At 35.5% G+C, this 21050-nt stretch overlaps 1 long non-coding RNA gene across 1 annotated transcript in view; it reads left to right on the top strand.

The window, feature by feature from the left end:
• The first annotated feature begins 266 nt into the window (after positions 1–266).
• The window catches only part of LOC120127343, a 29470-nt gene continuing 8686 nt past the window's right edge, over positions 267–21050 (top strand). Inside the window, exons 1-2 of the long non-coding RNA XR_005516529.1 lie at positions 267–279; positions 7152–7157. This is a non-coding gene — a long non-coding RNA (uncharacterized LOC120127343). The remainder of the gene's footprint in view (positions 280–7151; positions 7158–21050) is intronic.

The raw sequence follows: 21050 nt of genomic DNA, 5'->3' as shown, positions 1-21050 counted from the left end.
TCACTCATGAGATAATGGTGTAGAAAGAGGAGAAAGATGAAGAGAAGCAAAATAAGAAGAAGAATGATGTAGGCATTGCCTTTAAGTCCACAAATAAGAGCAATCAAGATTAAAATGATGAGATGGATGAAGATGATAATGAAGAATAAGAGATATCCAAGCTCTTCAAAAGATTCAAGAGATTCATGACTTCTAAGGAAGTGAAGCATGAATCGAGTAAGAAGAAGAGTCCCCCGGTGTGCTTTAATTGTCAAAGAACGGAGCATGTCAAGTATGAATGTCCCCTCTTAAATAAAAAGGGATCAAACAAGAAAAATATATTTGTGGCAGCTTGTAATAATGAAGATCACTCCAATGATGAAGATGAAGTAGCCAACCTATGACTCATGACCATTCAAGAATACTCAATAGTAACTTCTAACTCAAATGACTTAAATTCTTATTCTTTTGATGAGTTACAAGTTTTTTACAATGGGTTGTATTTGGAACTTGAGACCATGAATTCCAAATATAAGAAATTAATTTCAAAACTTAAAATTGAAAATGATTTGGTTTTGAAAGAAAAAAATTGATTTTGAAAAAAAATGAATCTTTGAAAAATAATTTAGAGCTTTCAAAAGTCAAAATCAATGATTTAGAAAAAGAAAATTTTGATTTGAAATTTAAGCTTGAGAGCTTAACAAATGAAAAAGAATTAATTTCTAAAAATAACTCATTATGTTTAAAAATGGAAAATGCTCACATTACCATTTTCATGGTCATATGGAACATACTCATCCTTTGAAGAAAGGAAAACATTTTAAAATTAGACAAGTATGGGTTCCTAAGGGAACAAAGGGCATTGAAACTAACGTCTAAGGATCCAAAGCAATTTGGATACCCAAATGCACTTAAATTACTCTTGTAGCTGCGTGGGAGCAATGGTGATGAAAATGAAGATGTTCAAATGCTCTATCCACACTTGAAAAGGAATGAGTAACCTCTAAGCTTAAAAGCTTTTTGATTTTGCATAATTGGTTGCTCATTTAGTTTATGCATTCATGAGTTTTGATTTTAACTAATTTCATGTTTTCTATCTTATGTATGTTGAAAAATATGTTATGATAAACATTCTAAAGCTTTAATGATTTTTCATAATTTTTAGTTCATCATAATAAATTTCGGTCAAAATTAGTTTTAAATGCAAATGATATCTCTCTAACAATTGATATCAATTTTTCAAATGTTTTGATATTATAATTTTAATTTTTGACCTAAATTTAAATATTTATGCATGTGATTTAAAATGCAAATGATATCTCTCTTACAATTGATATCAATTTTTTTAATTAAATAACATTATGCATATGCAGTTAATTTCAACAATTGATATTGCATAAAGAATTTTGGACTTGGATATATTGAATTTCATGTGTTACTAATATGCTTTCTATTCTTTGTTAAAATTCAATTTCTTTTAAGTGTCATGCTTTTAAAGTCAAATTTTTTTTGGAATGCACTTTTTGAGGGGAGCCTTTGATTTTTCAAATGTTTTTAAAGTCAAACTTACCACTTACTCTCTAATGTTATTTTTGAACTTTAAAGTTGAATTATTTTGATATAACAAAAAGGAAATAAGTATAGGTTTAAAAAATTCAACTTTTCAATGAAAAAGGGGAGCTGAACATTTTCCAACAATTGATATCTTTTTAATTAAATATTTTATTAAGCTGGAGTTTTACCAAAAACAATTTTTCAAATGTTTTGTTATATCAAAAAGAGGGAGATTGTTGAACTATATTTTGATATCACAAATTAAGGCAAAATAATTTTGGACTTGAATTGAATTTATTCAAAGTTTTGAAAGTTTTCAAAAATAATTCAAAGTCCATTTATCTTGGAATTGAGCACAAAATATTTTTCTGAACAAGAAATATCGATATTGTTCTTACAATATCGATACCTCATGAACAGTACCGATATTGTTCATATGGAACCGATACCCTAGGTAAGAGAAGTATCAATACTCTCTAGGTAGTATTGATACTAACAACATTGTTCAAATTCCAAAATGCAAAAAATGGTATCGATACCTAATGGGGTATCGATACTACTTTACATAGTAGTATTGATACCATAGGCTTAGTACCTATTTCGTCAAACCCAATGGCTAGTAACAACTAGTTTTATTTAAAATAACAAAGGTAGTATCGATACTCCCTATAGGAGTACCGATACCCTCTGTACTGGGTAATTTTATTTTGTAGAGAAAACATCCCTAACAGCTCTAAATCACTCCCAACGGCTAGAAACAGACACAAACTCATTCCAACATATAAATACAAGTTGAGGACACTTGAAGAAGGCTTAAAACACCTATCCAAGCATTCAAACACAAGATAAGAGTTTTTCATTCTTATTTTCTATTCTCTTGTACATATTTGTTCTTGTGAGCTTTATTTTGTAAACAACCTACCTTTAAGAGGTTTTATTTGTTTACTTCTTTTTATCCTTTCGTAAAGGGGATTGGTTCTAGTTTAGCCAAGTGAAAAACTAGGGAGTGTAAAGGTTATCTCTTTATCCTTGAAAAAAAAAGAACAAATTAGTGATTTTGTTAAAAAATCCTTAGTGAAGAGCTAAGGTAGTAGAGGTACACTTAGTTGAGAAGTCAAACCACTATAAATCGTTGTGCCAATTTTTCTATCTTTTATTCTCCTTACTCCCTAAATATATTTTTGCCAATTCACACTCTTGTGCAAATTTTCGTTTGATTAAATTGAGTTTCGAAAATCCCAACAATTTCCATTTTGGTGTATTCTGAGAGTCTAGGTGTGGAAATCTTACCTTCTTCTGCCACAAATATGGCATTGACAAATTCCAACGATCGAAATGAACACTCCATAGCTTCCTCGCTCACATCAATGTAAGGGGCATCAGTGGACATGCTTGCCACTATGTCTTCCTCAGCATTAATGATTATAAGAGTCCCATCGATAACAAACTTGACTTTCTGGTACAGTACTGATGGTACTACCTAGGTTTGTTGAATCCATGGCCTTTCTAAAAGGCAGTTGTATGAAGGTATAATGTTCATCACTAGGAACTCTATGTTATATGTGGCAAGCCCAATAGTCAATGGTACTTCAAATTTGTCGAGCACCTTCCTCTTTGTCCCGTCAAAATATCGAACCACACTCTCACTTGTTCTCATGTGAGAAGTATCAATCGATAGCCTTTTAAGAGTGACCAAAGGCATTATATTAAAGGTAGAGCCATTGTCAATTAGTACACTTGGCAAAACATGTCCCTTGCAATTAGCAGTAATGTGTAATGCTTTAGCCCGACCCTTTCCTCCAAACAGAATCTCATCATCAGAAAATGAGATAAGGTTATCGGCTTAAATGTTGTTAACCAGTCGATCCTTCTTATTTATTGGCATATCATTTGGCATAAATGTCTTATTTAAGACCTTCAAAAGTGCCTCTCTGTGTGCTTCCAAACTCAGCAGTAGTGACAACATTAAGATGCGTATGGGCAAGCTATGTAATTGTTCCACGATGTTATATTCGACGTGCTTTAGAAACTCTAAAAACTTCATAGCTTCCTCATCTTTTATGGGCTCGTTCACTGCTGGTTCATCCCCTTTGAATGGTTTAAGCGTTCTCTGGGGTAGGCTAGATTTTTTGGAGTAGCACTTCCCAATTGAATGCCCACTTCATTGACGTCTTTTACAGAGTCCACTTGGCATCCATACTTCCAAGGCACTTGTTTGCTATCTTCGTAGGGGAAAGGTCTTGGTGCTACTATCACCACTTTTGTCGGTACCTTATTTGCCATCTTCACCTTGGGGGTGATTATCAAAGGGCGACCTGTGTCGTATCCCTTGTCATATGAATCTCCAGTTGCACAAACATATGCTTCTGGAGTGTCCTTTACTTCCTCATAGAATTCCAGCTCATTTCGGTCCATCATTAGCTGGATCAAAGCTTTAAATTATGAACATAACAACAATGACTACCACCTTCGTATTCTGATGTGCTAGAATACAGTGCAAGAAATACTGCCTTTATCATTTGCCTCCATACCCAAGCTAAAAGAGACTTTACTTCAGAAATTTTGGTCTTGACTTCCTTGGTTTTCTCCTCGATGATTATGTTAACCCTATTTTCATGGTGATTAGGTAGAGGATTCTATGCAACATTAAGTGATTCTGAATTATTAAAGTGGATTCAGTTCTTGTTGCGCATTCTTTGGACAATCCTCTTAAAAGTGTGGCAATTTTCAATAGCATGCCCCAAGACACCACCATGATATTCACAATGGGAATTTTCATCGTACCACCTAGGGTATGGGGCTTCATAGGTTCCACTGGATATGGTGACACCACATGTATGTCAAAATACTACTAGTAAAGCTCCTTATACATCATGGGAATAAGATCGAAATGCTCTTTTTCTGTCCTTGGTTCCCTCATATCTTGTCTAGAAGTACCTAACAGTATAATTGCAATTGGTTTTGACTTAGAGATTGTAACACTTTTGTTGGTATTAAAAGTATTGATGTTATTGATCTTTTATTCTCTCTTCTGCATAGGAGGTCTTCTACTATACTCACCTCTATCTATCTTTCCTTGTCTTATGGTTGTCTCCATCATTTCTCCAGCCATAATTAAATTAAAAAAGTTACCTGATGTGATCGCAACCAAATACCCAAAGAAGGGAGCCTTCAAAGAATGTACGAAGAGCTTCCTTGTTTTTTTCTCATCTAGAGGTGGATGAACCTGCGTGGTTAAATCCCTCAATCATTGTGCATACTGCCTGAAACTTTCATTTTGCTTCTTCTCCATACTTTTTAGCATAACATGATCTGGTCTCATGTCATTTACATGCTTGTATTGCTCTAAGAATGACTTGGTAAGATCTTTCCACGTCCTGATGTGAGAGTAGTTTAGTTGATTGTACCACCTGGAAGCAGTGAATTAGGAGGTGGTTTTTCCTTACATATCATGTCATCTTTCGACAGAACATGGTGATATGAACTGAGGGGGAAACTATTCTCATCAAACTTCTCAAAATCTGGGACTTTAAACATAGGAGGAAGAATCAAATCTGGGACCAAACTTAGTTCCAAAGCGTCAACTCCATAATAATTATCCTCTCCTCTAATTGTATTCATTTGATCTTCTAACTGCTTGATCTTTTCCTTCATTTTATTTTCTTTGGCTTCCTCGTCAAAATATGGAATACAATAATCATCTAGATTTTGAGGTTTGGTTATAGAGGCATGTGTTTTTGCAGCAGATGAATCCCTTTGAAGTCCTGGTAAGATTTCAGGTGAAGTAACCAACTGTGAATTAGGTGGTACATCCATCCCTTCATATGTCTCTTCCCCTAAGAGAATTCATTTGATTCAGGCCAGACAACCTTGCAATAATTTTGTCAACCAATGAATCTTGGTTCCTAGTGATGGGATCCAATGTATTTTTTTATTCTAACTTATTTTCTCCTAAGTTCCTTTTGTAGTCTCAGCATGTTTTCCTCAAGTTGAACAATATTTGCTTCTATATTCTTTTTTTTGTAAGGGTACTGTGAGGATGATGTGTTTCCAGTGCTTGATGAGGTGTGTTCAATGTTTGTTCCTTTGTTTGATGAGACATTTTCTGTTCGTTAATTTGAACGTAAAGAAATTAAAATGCAAAAAATATGCGGAAATGAATTATGCATGAAATTTTTGAGCTATTGATCCAAAACATGTTTGTTATTATAAATAGTCTTTATTAGGACAAAAGTGTTACTCTAAGAGACTAAAAACAATTCAAAGGTACATTCTAGCTATATCTTCTATACCTCAAACGACTTCTAATAAGTTGACAGTCTTCTTACTTCTTCTGTCACTGGTTTAATACCTTATTGAACCACCCCATTTTCTCTTGCCAAACCATGCAGGTGGCATGCCACTTTCTGTACCTGCTATAAGAAGTCCTAAATGTCTGCATCTCTAGATTTTACCCTTTATTGAGCGTGTCCCCAATGGAAACGCCATTAGAGCACTCCATCAAAACGAACTATTTAGAGTTCATTTGCCTACTTCTTGAATGTCCACTTCTTGAATTGATCCATGGTGACCTTCAGTTCAGTTATAGTTTTACCACCCTGTTCATGTTGTTTTTGAAGGGACTTTTTGAAATCAATTACCTTGGTCTTCAACCGCTTGTTCTGGTGTTGAATTTCTGAGAACTACCTTTGGGAAATCCTTAGCTGATTCTTCAATGTTTCCCTATCATCATGTCTTTCAAATTTCCTTTTCAAGCAGCCAACTTCACCTTTCCAATACTCAGAAGATCTTTTCAAGCTTGTATTTTTTCTGAACCTACTCTTGATACCCTTTTCTAAAATCTTCTAACTCAAAGCTGACTTTTTTTGTTTCTTCTCTAATATGTCTGCTCGATCCTTTTGAGTATCAGTGTCCAGCTTACATTGGAACTTTTTAGCTTCTAAATCTCTTTATTTTTGCTTCAGTTCCTCTTTTTCAACTTTAAATTCATTCTTCACAATTTCCAGCTAAGAGGGAACAAGTTTAAGATGCTCTTCAATGGTCCGAGTGTCCTCATGATCTGGTGTGGGAACAGTTTCATTCTTTCTCAACTTCCTCCATTCTATATAGTATGGGGTACACATGTCATTGGCAGCCACAACATATGTACGTAATATCTTCTTCCATGACTCAGCTATATCTTTAACTCTTTTCTTGTAATTATTTTCATGATATATGAACTCGGATCTAGATATCTCATGTGTAACTAGGATAAACTGAGGTGCCTTATAATGTCGAAGTGCTAAAACTGGAGAATAACCAACTCCTCCTCACAGTTTGAGTAATATTACTATGCTTGAATCTCTGCACCGTACAAAATGTCACTATGAATTAGCCAAGGGGCTCTCCATATGATGTCTTTATCCTGGAGATGCATAAATATCTTCGCCCATGTTTCTTATGGAGCTCCTTCTCACTATTTTTGTGTAAAGAATTCCTCTATCGGTTAACACGTTGTACTGAACTAGTGGTAAGAAATCCCATCAGTTTTCCAAAAATGACTATGGATCCAAACCTGAAGTAGTTGTGTACATCCTATAAAACATCCTCCACCAGTCATTCTACAATGGTTTAGTGAGCAGAAAGTTTCAGCTTGGATTACTGGTGCAGGATTCACTCGTTTTGGCAGTTGTTTAAAAAATTCCACCACAACTGGCTCAATGTGTCCCAAAGTTTTTGGGAAGATAACCAGCAATAGATTCTCAATGAAAAAATATCGATCATCTTCCATTCATCAGGATGATTCTTCATTAACTGCTTGATGTGAATCTAAGCAATTCTTTCACCTTTGCCTTTGTGTTGGATATAGTCAGTTACCAAGTTTTTGTCAACTCCTACGACCTTGGCCAAACTATTCTTGAAAGGCTGACTTTTGATGTATTTGATGAAGACTCGGTCCGTTCTGATTCTTTCGCAATGTAGCAGGGTAGTGCACTCCTTAATTGTGGGCACCATGTCTTCTTGGTTGAATGTAAAACATATGTATCATGGATTCCAAAATAGCACCAGGGCTCAAATTTAGGGTTCATATATCTTGACATAAGGCAAGTTTGCAATATCACCATATCGCTGGCTAAACTTCTATTTTCTTCAGTTATCCAACTGTCCCAAATGTTCTACAACTCCTGAGTATCATTCTATTTGAGGCTGATGGAAGCGTAGGCAGCCAGATCTGACTCATAGTTGTCTTAGAGACTGTCCCCTTTTTCCTTCTGAGTCTTTTCTGACCATAGTTGTACTTATGCATTTTTAACCTCTTGCATTATAACCCCTTTGTCTATTAATGCAAACTATTTAAGTTTTAACAAACACTTTTCATATCAACACCTCTTTGAATGATGCAAATGAAAAAAATGGAAATAAAATATAAAAAATAAAGGAAACAAGTTAGTAAAGTAATAATAATAATTAAAAATAAAAACTCCAACCCCACATAATATTTATCGCACATGCTTTTTACTCTTATCCGTACATGATATTTATCTTGCAAGTTATTTTTTTTGAACAAATCCTAACCGCGTATATCTCTATTTTGAATGCTTTGAACATAAATAGACCAGGAAATAAATCAAGCATCCTAGGTTATGTTGTCACGTCTACCTTGGATCCAAAAGTGATGCCTCAAGGTCCCATTACTAGATCAAGGGCCAAACAATTCAGGGAAGTACTCTTAACTAAGTGTCTTGAAGCCTTCAATTCATTTGACAACATAATACAATCCAATGTTAAGTTGTATAATGTTTTAATAGTTAAAGAGTAACTTAGCATATCCACATCTTTTTAATTAATGCACATTATATTTCAAGTATGTTAAGTATGTTATAATAGTCTTGCATTCATTTAAGCATGATTCATTACATTCATGAAATTGCAACATGCTTAATCATTTATTTGTTAGCTAATGTGCATTCATTTTAGCTCTTAGGCCTTATACATTAGCTTATATATGTTATATCATTATGTACTTAGCTCATGACATGCATACAGAGCTTGCAAGATCATATTCATGCACAAAAGCAAGGTAATTAGATCCTACAAACTCAATGCCTTTGATTTACCTTGTTTTCTTTGCACATATATATACATGGAACCATGGCACACATTGGGGAAGCTTGTTGGAGTATTTAGGATCCATATTTAGGTCACAATTAGCTCATAAACATCATGGAAGCTCGTGCAACACAATGGGAAGCTCAACTCAGTTGGAGGAGCTCAAGGCTAGCTAATCTTAGCTAGTTGTACTATTTGAAGACAAGTTGCTAAAAGTGACATCAAATGTAGTTGAATGTGATGTTAGAAAGCTTGGGAGATCACGGCTAAGAAGATCCTTCACCACCAACCCTTGCATTGCTACCTAGCTAGACATATACAAGCTTGAAGATAGCTCAACTCACGCCCAAGGCTACTGCACATGTTTGGACTTCATCCTATGCATAAGGCTACACTATAAGCCTCCTAGAGTACCATGTGCAAGCCTTGTGACCAGCCAAGCCATGTGTTATGCGTGTGCCTCTTTTAGGTGCTAAGATGAATGGTTGCATAACCATTCGTCCAAACAGCCCTTACCCTTCAAATTGACACCAACTTGAAAGGACTCAGGCACTATTCGGGCATGAGACATGCCCCCTCCATTCAACCGAACCAGAACCTATGTTTTCATGTTAATTTTTTAATTAATTATGCCATTTTAGAGGGACACAAGGGCTGGCAGAACCACCATGTATCCATTTGGCCATGTCCCTCCAAAAACTATAAATAGGCTAGTCCTATTCATTTGTAAACACACATTTCATTTAATATAAGTAAGATTATTCTCTTTTCTCAAGTCCTTGTGACTTTTATCGACTTATCAAGTAAATTAATTACTTGTGGCATCAACCCCTATTCATTGATACTTATGGTTCCTATCTCCTTATAGATAGTGGCTCCAAGTACTTTTTTACCACCCCTTAGAGATATTTGTAAGGTTGGGTCTTTGCTCACTATAGCATTGGTTCTTCCTTAGTCTTTCTAATATATTATCCTCACCAACAATTCTTTCTTTCATAAACCATACCATAGCCATATCAACATACTTTCGCTACCAATCTCATAACATAAATAGCCCTCCATTTTGCATTTACATCTACTACCTAGCCATCTCTTTGAGCCATTCACTTATACAAGTTGTTTTGCTTCCTTCCTAGATCCACAATCAATTTATGGTAGGAGTACCTTACATCACTAGGTTTTGAAATGAAGTTTTGGGTTGGGTTCTAATTCCTTACACCATCACAGTTTGGTTCTAAAAAGAACTACCCGAGCTCTCCTTGTTGGTGCCCCTTTGGCTTACCAGACCCTCAATCCTAAGCCCATTACAGGCTCATGTGGACTGAGTTAAACTCGAGAGGACACATTCTCTTATGTCTATATAGAGAATAAATTCACATGAAGACATAAGGTATATGAATCACGAAAGTTACTTGTTAGGTCTATACATAGAATAAATTCTCACGAAGGCATCACTTACACCCCCACTTAAAAAGGGTTTGGAGCTCGAAAATAGAGCCTGAGATGAGTTTTTTGAAAAAAATCTGAAATTAAAAAAAAAATATGTACAACTATTTATTCAAAAATAATAATAATCAAATGTAAATAACAAGGAATGAAAGGATAAAATATAATCCAAACTTATAATTTTCGCTTAAGAAGACAACTGGAAATCAATTTTGGCCTGACTCTCTTACATGTCCCTGATCGCTTGTGAATGTATATGCTAAGGCAAGCAAATCTGTGCAAGTGTACACAATCGATGCAAGTAATATAGTAGTGAGTGAGTATCGTCTCCACAGGGATAGGAAGGCTTTTAAAAGATTGCTACAGCTAGGAATAGTTGTCACTAACTAATCCTAAGTATCTAAGTCAAATTATATAAACAAGGAAAATATGCAGAAAAATTGTAAAGTGAAGTGAGCAGAAAGTGTTGTCGAGGCAAGAAAAATATGCAAAGATAAATAAATAAAAGTTGTCAAGGTTAAAGTTATCGAAACTCTATAAATAAACTGGAAACCTCACAGAATCAGACTTATAAAGGGGCACTTGGGTTGGATTTGTTATAGTGATAAGTTATTTAATCCTAAGAATGATTTTGTATGCTATGCTGAGGCTGCCCGACAAGATTACTGAGCATTCTTAGACGGTTTCTATGGCAATACCACTCGGCGTGAGCTACAACCCTTAGATTATCATACTGTTATTGTGGCAATACCTCTAAGCGTGAACTATAGTGGTTGTCTATCCTACTCAAGCATTTATCCCTTTTAGTCGATTGAAACCCTCTCCTTATCCCTATGGTAGACAAGTTAGAACATCACCATCCCAGGTCCATTCCATTGTTCACAAAGATCTATCTTAATTCTCTCGAATGTAATAATCAATTTCTAGAAAAAATGGCAATATCTCGAAAGCTCTTACAAGGTCTAGAAATATTCCTCCTAGGCACCAGGCAATCTCTCGAAGCTCTTACACTGTCAAGGCAAAAGGTTAAAACAGTGAACAAAACAACACTTAAAAAAAATAAACTTAATCGTTCATTAACGGTAAAATAAAATATCATCCAAGCATTCCCAACACAAAATAAAATAGTTTATGGTATCGTCCCAAAAATAATCATTAAGTACAAGCCCTTCGAAAAGTAAAACATGAAGAACAAGAGGAAGAAAAACTCTCAGAACAGAGCTCTGTCGTGACATCAGACCACTACCATGACTGCTCCGACGCACCAGCCTCTCTCGAGGGTCTGGCCCTCGCCCCGACGAAGCCTGGTTATGAAGGGCACCAAGGACGGATGAGTGGGGACAGTGGAAAAAAGGACGCCGCGATCGCCTTTTCTAAACCTGAGAAATTTTCTCTGTATGATTCTCCCCTCTCCCTCTTTTTGGCGATTGTGACTAGTATTTATAATGGGAATTTTCCTAGGGTTTCACATCATTAAATGCCCCCTAAATAACCATTTTTCTTGTCTAGCTAAAAATAGAAAGGTGGTTGGCTGTTGTCAGACTTTTGGGGGATTTCTTGCACGTGAGGTCAATCAGGCAGCTGACAGGTGACGTCAGCAGTTCGTCATATTCGTGTCAGACTTGCAAGATTTTCCTTGCCTTGGAAAGGAAAATATGTTCTTCATTGTCTTCATCTTCTGTGTTCCATTGTCCCTATCAAATTAATTTGTGTCGGCAAATAAATTTTTCATCAGACATTTCCTGCATCATCACAATCAACAAACAACCTTTCTCATCAGCAACATTAGTTTAATCAAATAAACTTTTCCTCAACAAAACTTATCCACCATATGAAAATATGTTCTAAATGCAACTATATGAAGCTAAAATGCTTTGTCAATGGCTTTTAAACAATCAATAACTTAAGTAAAAGGACCTAAAATATAGTCTTTTTACGGAGTTATCACACCCCCAAACTTAAGGTATTGCTTGTCCTCAAGCAATGGATAATAAGCAATTGAGAAATAAGTTTCCATGGCAGAGCAATAAATTAAGACAATCATGTGGTTTAAAATTTTAGCCCTTAGCAAAAAGTTTAGCCTCAACGTGGTAGATTGTACGAGAAGTCAAGTACCTTTCCTAGGTCAGGATTCTTTGTCGGTGTGTGTGCGTGATTGTATAGCAGTCTATCCTTTAACGTAGTTAGAAAACTTATAAGTAAGTGCTTCTGTTTTGCCAAGACATCAAATTGTTCATCAAGCATAGTTTCACTCCTAATTTATTCAACATATAACTTCAACTTGTTTTTCATACTTCAAGGAGAGTCAGCTCATCACACTACCATCCCACACTATAGGTGAAAAGGAGCATACCTTCCACCCCCGAGCTAGTCAAGTAGAGTTTTTTTTAACACTACTTCGAGGTGAGTCAGCCCATCACACCTACCATCCCACACTCTAAGTGAAGGGAGCATACCTTCCTCCCCCGAGCTAGTCAGGTAGAGCCATCCTGTGGCTGCTTTCATTCACTCATATGCCGAGGTAACCATTTATTTAAGGGATTTTTCCAGGTCATGCCATCGTACAGAGGAGTGTCCCTCTACAATTTTACCGAGACATTTATTTGTAATTCAACACAATTCAAAACATTAAGGAGTTCAATTTAGCCTTTCAAACATTTAATGCCACGACGAGCAAAAAGTTCTTTACTAAAATTTTCTAAGCACCTTAAGTAGAGAAAACATACAATCGTGTTCAAAGAGTTACAAAGAATCAAGTCCTAAGGTCGGTTCTAGCCTTCAACAATCATGTAAAATAATTCTGGCCTAGGCAATAAATTTTGATTTCATCATTGGGCATCATCAACTTTTTCCAACAACTATCCTAATGAAACTCATGCCATGACAACAAATATTTCAACCAATTATTATAAAAAAAATTAAGTATGGAGTACAACACCTCCCCTAAACTTGAGAGATGTATTGTCCTCAATGCATGAAGATTAAACTAAAGATGAAATGTAATGCAATGTACCTTGACTAACATCTACTTTAATGGTGGTGGGGTTGTTTTGCGCAGATTCATTAGGTGGAGAAGTTAAAACGTGATTGTTTGTCATCTTCAGGTGAATCAAAAATGTTGCAAGTCGCCTTGGCATTTGTGCAGATGGGTGGACATCATCAGTAATGTCATAGTTTATGCCAACACCAATTGAGTCTTCTTTCTAAGTGGGTGCAACATCCACAGGGGCTTTACTCTTGTCCACATGCTTGGGAGATTGTTCTTATAAAAAAAGCTAATATTAAAAGTAATTAAAGAAATAAAGCAAAGAAAAACAAACACACAAACAAACAAAAAATAATTTTCCATGACAAAAAAAATAAAGAGGGTTGAAGGGATGCAAACTCTAAACATCCTGAAATGATATGGCAGTTTTGTCGCATTCTATCGGAGCACCAATATAGACCAAAGTGCCCCACACATATAACAGTTCCACCTTCAAAATATTTTATCCTGCCAGTTTGTATCTTTCACATCTGAATTGTAGGACCTTTGCAGTAGTCCTCTCTCCTTTAAAGTGCTCTCCGCATGAAGTTGAATTGTAGTTGAATATGATCTCTTCGTTATGCTCCTTCAATCGTTGAGGGAAATGTGGAGGGGGCCTGACTTCATCTGCTGCAGGTGGGGGTAAAACTTTTATCGTGGCAATAAATTTTCCACCATCAGTAGGATGACTTGTTAAACCCTCATCCTTTTCCTTCTCCATAGGAAATTCTTCTTGTACAACAAGTTCATCTTGACCTTCAGATTCTACTGGTATAGTGTCGTGGAAAATATTTTCTTGATTCTTCCCCCCCAAACTTGTCTTCTTGATTGAGCTGGGTACCACTCCTCGTTATAAGCGCACTACATTTCTCCTTTTCGTTAGGCTTAGTGACCTCAGTATCACTAGGGAGGCTTCCTTGTAGGCGAGCATGTAATGCCTTGGCAATTTGGCTCACTTCGTTCTCCAATACTCTCAAAGATGAGCTATGACTTCGTAATAAAGTTCTCTGACTTTGCAACAGTATGCCTTAACTTTTAATTATTGAAGAGTTTTCGCGCAGCAAGGCCTTAGTTGAAGTCGTTAAATCTTTTGTCAAGGCCATAAAATCTTGCAGTGAAGCTTCGAGGGAATTAGAATTTGAAAAAGATATTGAATCCTTGTTAATATGTTGCCAGGGCATCTGTTGATGCTGAAAATTTGTAGGTTCAGAAATACTTTGTTGTGGAATGTTAAGGTTGCATGCATGGTTGTTGTTGGTCTCTTGGTTACCCCACAAAAAATTTGGATGTTATCGCCATCCAGGACTTTATGTATCAGAGTAGGCGTTGTTGTTGCTTCTATTAAAATTACCCACGAAATTGATAGACTCCAGGTTTTCTGAGCATTCACTTTCTTGATGGTTTCCGTGGAAAAAATTGCATGTTGAGCTGGTTACCTTGACTTCCATCACCTCGTTGGAACGCTACAAATTTTTCAATATATTTCTTATGGCAGAAAGTTGGGCAGACACTGAATCCTTATCATCAAGTTCAAATGCCCCAGAAATTTTTCTTCTGGTTCCAAGCCTTGTAGACGGGAATTGATAATCGTTATTGGCTATCCTATCAAGAATATCAAAGGCTCCCTCGGGTGATTTGTCAAGCAGAGTACCATTCGTCGAGGCATCCAACATCATGCGAGTGGGTGCGTTGACTCCATTGTAGAATATAACAATTTGAGTCCAGTCTTGGAATCCATGATTGGTGCAATTGCGAAGCAAACTTTTGTATCGGACCCAACACTCGTACATAGACTCTTCATCGCCTTGGTAAAAAGATGCTATGGCATTCCTAAGATGACTGTTCATATTGGGTGGATTATGCCATAACAGAAATTGTTTGCACAAGTCTACCCAAGACCTTATTGAGCCAGAACGTAGTCCATTAAGCCATGCCTTGGCGTGATCTTTCAAAGAATATGGAAATAACTTCAATTTCAGGAAATCTTCATGCACACCTTGCTGTAGAAAGGAGTCACGGGCCTCCAAAAATGCTCAAACAGGTTACCTTGCATCCTCATGGGGAGCTCCACCAAACTGTCCAATCAAGTCCAACATGTCAAGCCTAACTGATTTGAGCTCGAAGTGGTTTGCTTGAATCTTGGGAGCTATAATAGCAGGCTTAAGGTCATCAAAGGTGGGAGCTAAGTGATCTCTAATAGTTCGTGGTCTTGCAACATTCTTCGCATTTTTATTTGTCATGACCTTTAATTCTTCAGGTTCCTCCACTTCATTTTGAACTTCGTATATAGCTTTTTGAGCTCCTTGAACATAATTTCTTTGACATAATTTTTTTTCAATCTCAGGTTCAAAATGAGATAATGGTTCCTTGGGACTTTTACAAGTTATACAACCACTCAACACCTGAAAAGGGTAAACAAAAATAGCGAATAAATCCATAAAAATAAAATAAAAATACAATAATAAAGTAACACGTTAATGCTATAACAAAACTTTTAAAAACACCAATTGTCAATCCCCGACAACGGCGCCAAAAACTTGATCGCTTGTGAATGTATATGCTAAGGCAAGCAAATATGTGCAAGTGTACACAATCGATGCAAGTAAAATAGTAGTGAGTGAGTGTTGTCTCCACAGGGATTGGAAGGCTTTTAAAAGATTACTACAGCTAGGAATAGGTGTCACTAACTAATCCTAAGTATCTAAGTCAAATTATATAAAACAAGGAAAATGCAAAAAAAATTGTAAAGTGACGTAAGCAGAAAAGTGTTGTCGAGGCAAGAAAAATATGCAAAGATAAATAAATAAAAGTTGTCAATGTTAAAGTTATCGAAACTCTATAAATAAACTGGAAACCTCACACAAACAGACTTCTAACGGGGCACTTGGGTTGGATTTGCTATGGTGATAAGTTATTTTATACTAAGAATGATTTGGTATGGTATGCTTAGGCTACCCGACAGGATTACTGAGTATTCTTAGATGGTTGCTATGGCAATACCACTCGGCGTGAGCTACAACCCTTAGTTTGTCATACTGTTGTTGTGGCAATACCCCTCAGCGTGAACTATAGTCGTTGTCTATCCTACTCAACCATTGATCCCTTTTAGTCGATTGAAACCCTCTCCTTATCTCTAAGGTAGACAAGTTAGAACATCACCATACCAGATCCATTCCATTGTTCATATAGATTTATCTTAATTCTCTTGAATCTAAGAATCAATTTCTAGAAACACGAAAATCTCTCGAAAGCTCTTACAAGGTCTATAAATATTATGCCTAGGCACCAGGCAATCTCTCGAAGCTCTTACAGTGTCAAGGCAAAAGGTTAAAACAGTGAACAAAACAAAACTTAAAAAAAATAAACTTAATCATTCATTAACGGTAAAATAAAATATCATCCAAGCATTCCCAATACCAAATAAAACAGTTTATGGTGTGGTTAACATCATCCCAAAAATATTTATTAAGTACAAGCCCTTAAAAAAGTAAAACATGAAGAACACGAGGAAGAAAACTCCCAGAACAGAGCTCTGTCGTGACATCATACCACCACCATGACTGCTCCAGTGTACCAACCCCTCTCGAGGGTCTGGCAGTAACCCCGGCAAAGCCTGGTTATGGAGGGCACCAAGGACGGACGAGTGGGGATGGTGGAAAAAAGGACAGCGACCGCCTTTTCCAAACCTGGGGAATTTTCTCTATATGATTCTCCCATCTCCCTCTTTTTGGCGGCTGTGACTGGTATTTAGAATGGGAATTTTCCTAGGGTTTCACATCATTAAATGCCCCCTAAATAACCATTTTTCTTGTCCAACTATAAATGGAAAGGTGGCTAGTTGTTGTCATACTTTTGGGAGATTTCTTGCACATGAGGTCAATCAGGCAGTTGGTAGGTGACGGCAGCAGTTCGTCAGGTTCACGTCAGACTTGCAAGATTTTCCTTGCCTTGGCAAGGAAAATATGTTCTTCATTGTCTTCATCTTCTGTGTTCCATTGTCCCTATCAAATTAATTTGTGTCGGCAAATAAATTTTTCCTCAGACATTTCCTGCATCATCACAATCAACAAACAACCTTTCTCATCAATAGCATCAGTTTAATCAAATAAACTTTGCCTCGACAAAACTTATCCACCATATGAAAATATGTTCTAAATGGAACTATATGAAGCTAAAATACTTTGTCAATGGCTTTTAGACAATCAATAACTTAAGTAAAAAGACCTAAAATATAGTCTTTTTACGGAGTTATCAGTGCCCAGTGGAGTCTCCAAGCTGTCGTAATTGTCCTTCGGGTGGTCTGGATTGGGTTCTGACTTGAATTGATGTGTGTTTGAGTCGCAACTGATCATTTTAAATTGGGTTGATTGGACACTTTAACTTACCTTTTATCTAATCTACATTTTACCAAAAATTTGTCGGATTTGGGAGTTGATTACAGTTAGGGAAGGATTAACACCCTTGTATTACCCTTGCAGTACAAATTTGATTTCTCGGTTATCTTAGTTGCAAAAATTAAAAGTTAAATTAAAATTTGAAAGTTCGATCTGAATATCTTACCTTTGACGAATTTAAAATTGTCCTAAAAAATAGTTCAAAATAATGTTAAGCAATAAAAAAATAAACAAAAGGGATATTAAATGAATAAAAAAAGAAAATACAATTTTTTTAAAAAAAATATATCGAAAATAATTAAAATTAGGGTTAAAATAAAATAAAATGATAAATAAAAATATATATTAAATCAAAAGAAAACAAAAATTAAAGAAGGATTAAATTGGAAAACATTAGAAATTAAAGGTTAAATTGATGTTAATTGAAAGTTGCAAGGAGAAAAATAAAAGATAGGGGGCCAATTTGTTAAATATAAGAAATATAAATAGAGATTAAATTGAATAAATTCAAAATTCAATGGCAAATCTAAAATAGGTGACCAAAATAAATTACGTATCAAAATTAGAGGGACTACAGAAATAATTAAAATATTTGCTATTTACCCTTGGGCCCCCTATAAATAGCCAAAAACCCCCCAATAAAATCATTTCACACCCCACCTCCAAAAAGCCTCTCCCCAACTACAAAAATCCTCTCAACCCAAATTGACCGGCCTATGGCCAGCCATCCTCCTAACGAGCACGTCCGCCGCTCGGCCACAGCTTCGGCCGAAAATCTAAAATCTACCCTTTTCGAAAGCTCTCAATACCCCTAACCTAAAATTGGAATTAAAATGTCCTAAAAACATCCATACCAACATAGATCTAAAAGTATAACCACAGGTTTACCTTTTTTCGACTAGCTCTTTCGTCTTCCGGCGACTTTTGGTTTTCCCGTAAATGTTCTCTGTTTTTTTTTTTTTTTTTGCTTTTATGCGATGTTGGGTTGCTCAACTTTTATTTCTTTTTTACTTTTTGCTTGATATGTTTCCTTTTTGTATTTCACTGTATGTTGCTTGTGGTTTTTGCTATATATCTTCTTCCTATGGGTTTGTAGATATATATAGCCCCTCGTCAAGGTTGTTTTCCCTTTAAATCGGTGATGGTTCAAACCCAATTTTTATGGAATTTTTGGTTCGTTGCTACACGTTTGGAATCTGTCATTGATCTCTTCGCCGAAAATGGGGGAGAATATCTCATGTCTGTTCTAATTCTTCCATTTTTTCAATTTCGGGTGTCGTGAATCTCGGTGGATGGGTGAATTTGTTGGCACATGTCCACCATGTGCCGTTAAATGGTGATCGTTGGGTCTCTTTATGTAATATGGACCGTTAGATCACAGGGCCAGATCTAACGGCCCACGTGCAACTGCGCATGTGATATAATGCTTAGGGTTTTACAACCCTAGTTACCTTCGATCTAGTCCCTTAATTCACGTTCTGATCCAGTGGTCGTAAGTTGTGTGGTGCCTCTAGCTTGATACGAAACCCTAGCCCCTACTGGGTCAGGCAGATGGGCTCCGTTTTTAGACCCTGTTGGGCTTTTGAACTAGGACCTAAAAAATTAAAAGCATTTTTAAAAACAAATAAATAATGAAGTAAATATAAAATAATAATACTATAAATAATATAATATAATAAATAACACATACACTATATTTATTTAAAAACTATATTATATTTTTCAAAAACTACAATAGGTTTTCAGAAATTATATATATTATATATGTTTTCAAAAACCGTTTTAAAAAGTATATATATATATATATGTTTTCAAAAACTATATTATATATGTTTTCAAAAATCATTTTAAAACTATATTATATGTTTTCAAAAACTATATATATTATATATTTTTGAAATTATTATATATATTTTCATATATATTATATAATGTAATAAAGAGCTTGAAGTCCCAAACGAAAATAAGTGTCTACACTCTGCAATGTCAAAAGAGAAGTCATCATTGATTAACCAAGGATTCGAGAACTAAAACACAAAAAAAGAATATGAGGAGAGACTTATATTTGTTATATAGGAGAGAGTATCCACTAGAAGGAGAAACTCTGCCAAGAACAAGTCATCGTTTCCGTGAAAGGTAATTCCTAAGGCTTGCATGCGTAGATCTACACTAGTAGGGGTTTGTTTTGGGTGAATGGAGCTTGAATTTTGGGTTCAAGGGAGAAAGGGCTTTCGAGTGGTGTAGTTTTTAGGCCTCCGACCATCGTAGCCGGTGGCCACATAGGTGGTTTGGTAGACGGGGTACGGTGGCTGGCCTGAGTGGGCAATCAATTTCTGGGATGTGATGAGAGAGTTGAGAGAAGCTTTGAAAGAGAGATTTTGGAAGAAATATTACAAATGAACTAAAAATTGTAATTGGGGTACTTATAAATGAGGGGTCATTGTATACATACCAAAAGGTTGAATATTTCCTACAGTCCCCGATATTTTGATGTGTAATTTGTTTCGATCCCCATTTTTAATTTAATCCATAAATTTCATTTCTTTTCAATTTATTCCTTTTTATTTTATTTTATAATTTTTATAAATAAGTACCCTCACTTTTTTTTAAAATGTTTTAATTACACTTTTTATTGATTTTATTATTATTATTTTGTTATTTTATTTTTTATTTATTTTAACATTAATTTTATTTCTTTAAGGGAATCTAATTAAATATCAAACAATCATCAAAGGTAAATAATTTAGATCAATTTAAATTTAAATTTAAATTTAAATATAAATTTAAATTTTCATGATTAAGACAACCGCGTAATCGATTGGTACCGAAAGGACGACTCGAGGATGCTCATCCTTCCTTGATCGTAAATTACTCACAAATTCGACAAACCTCTGGTATAACATAGACTTGGTTAATGGTAAGTTTGAGGTGTCTGATCCACCTAATTCGAAAGTGGTCGGTGGAGACTCCTTCACACGATTCCAAGTCGAGACGCGAACCCAAGACCACCTGAAGGATCGTTACGACAGATACCATATAATGTGTTCTCATCCTCGAGGGTGAATTCAAGATTCTTTTTTTCTCAACTGAATTAAGGTGACTCTAGTAAAGGAGACTTCAAATTAAAATATATGGAAGTAATGATTATTGTAGTTGGATTGGTAAAAGGTAGTGGATCTTTTGTTGGAGTTTGAAATGGAGACGAGATGATGTAGAAAGTGAGGAATCATATGATAAACTTGAATCAAATAAAGACTAAGAGGAACCAATATTATAGAAAAAATATTGACTCGAATCTCATAAGCCATTTAACAAACAGAATGTGGATTAAATGTGATCACTATCTATAGATAGAAACCAATAATATGAAAAGATGGGTTAACTCCACACTCAAAAGAGTGATAAGTTTGATAGAGAAGATGCCACAAGTTAGGCATGATAAGCCTATGAAAAATAAGTGACACTTTAATACCATAAATTTTTGTTAAATACCAAAATATAAATTTTGAAAGTTTAGTGATCAAAGTAAAAAGTTGGAAAAGTTTAGGGACCAAAAAGGTAAT

This window comes from Hibiscus syriacus, unplaced genomic scaffold (genome assembly GCF_006381635.1).
Source record: "Hibiscus syriacus cultivar Baekdansim isolate YM2019G1 unplaced genomic scaffold, ASM638163v2 tig00001478_pilon, whole genome shotgun sequence".
Classification (NCBI taxonomy): Eukaryota; Viridiplantae; Streptophyta; class Magnoliopsida; order Malvales; family Malvaceae; genus Hibiscus; species Hibiscus syriacus.
The sequence above is the reverse complement of the archived record's forward strand: the minus strand, read 5'-3'. Positions and strand labels throughout refer to the sequence as shown.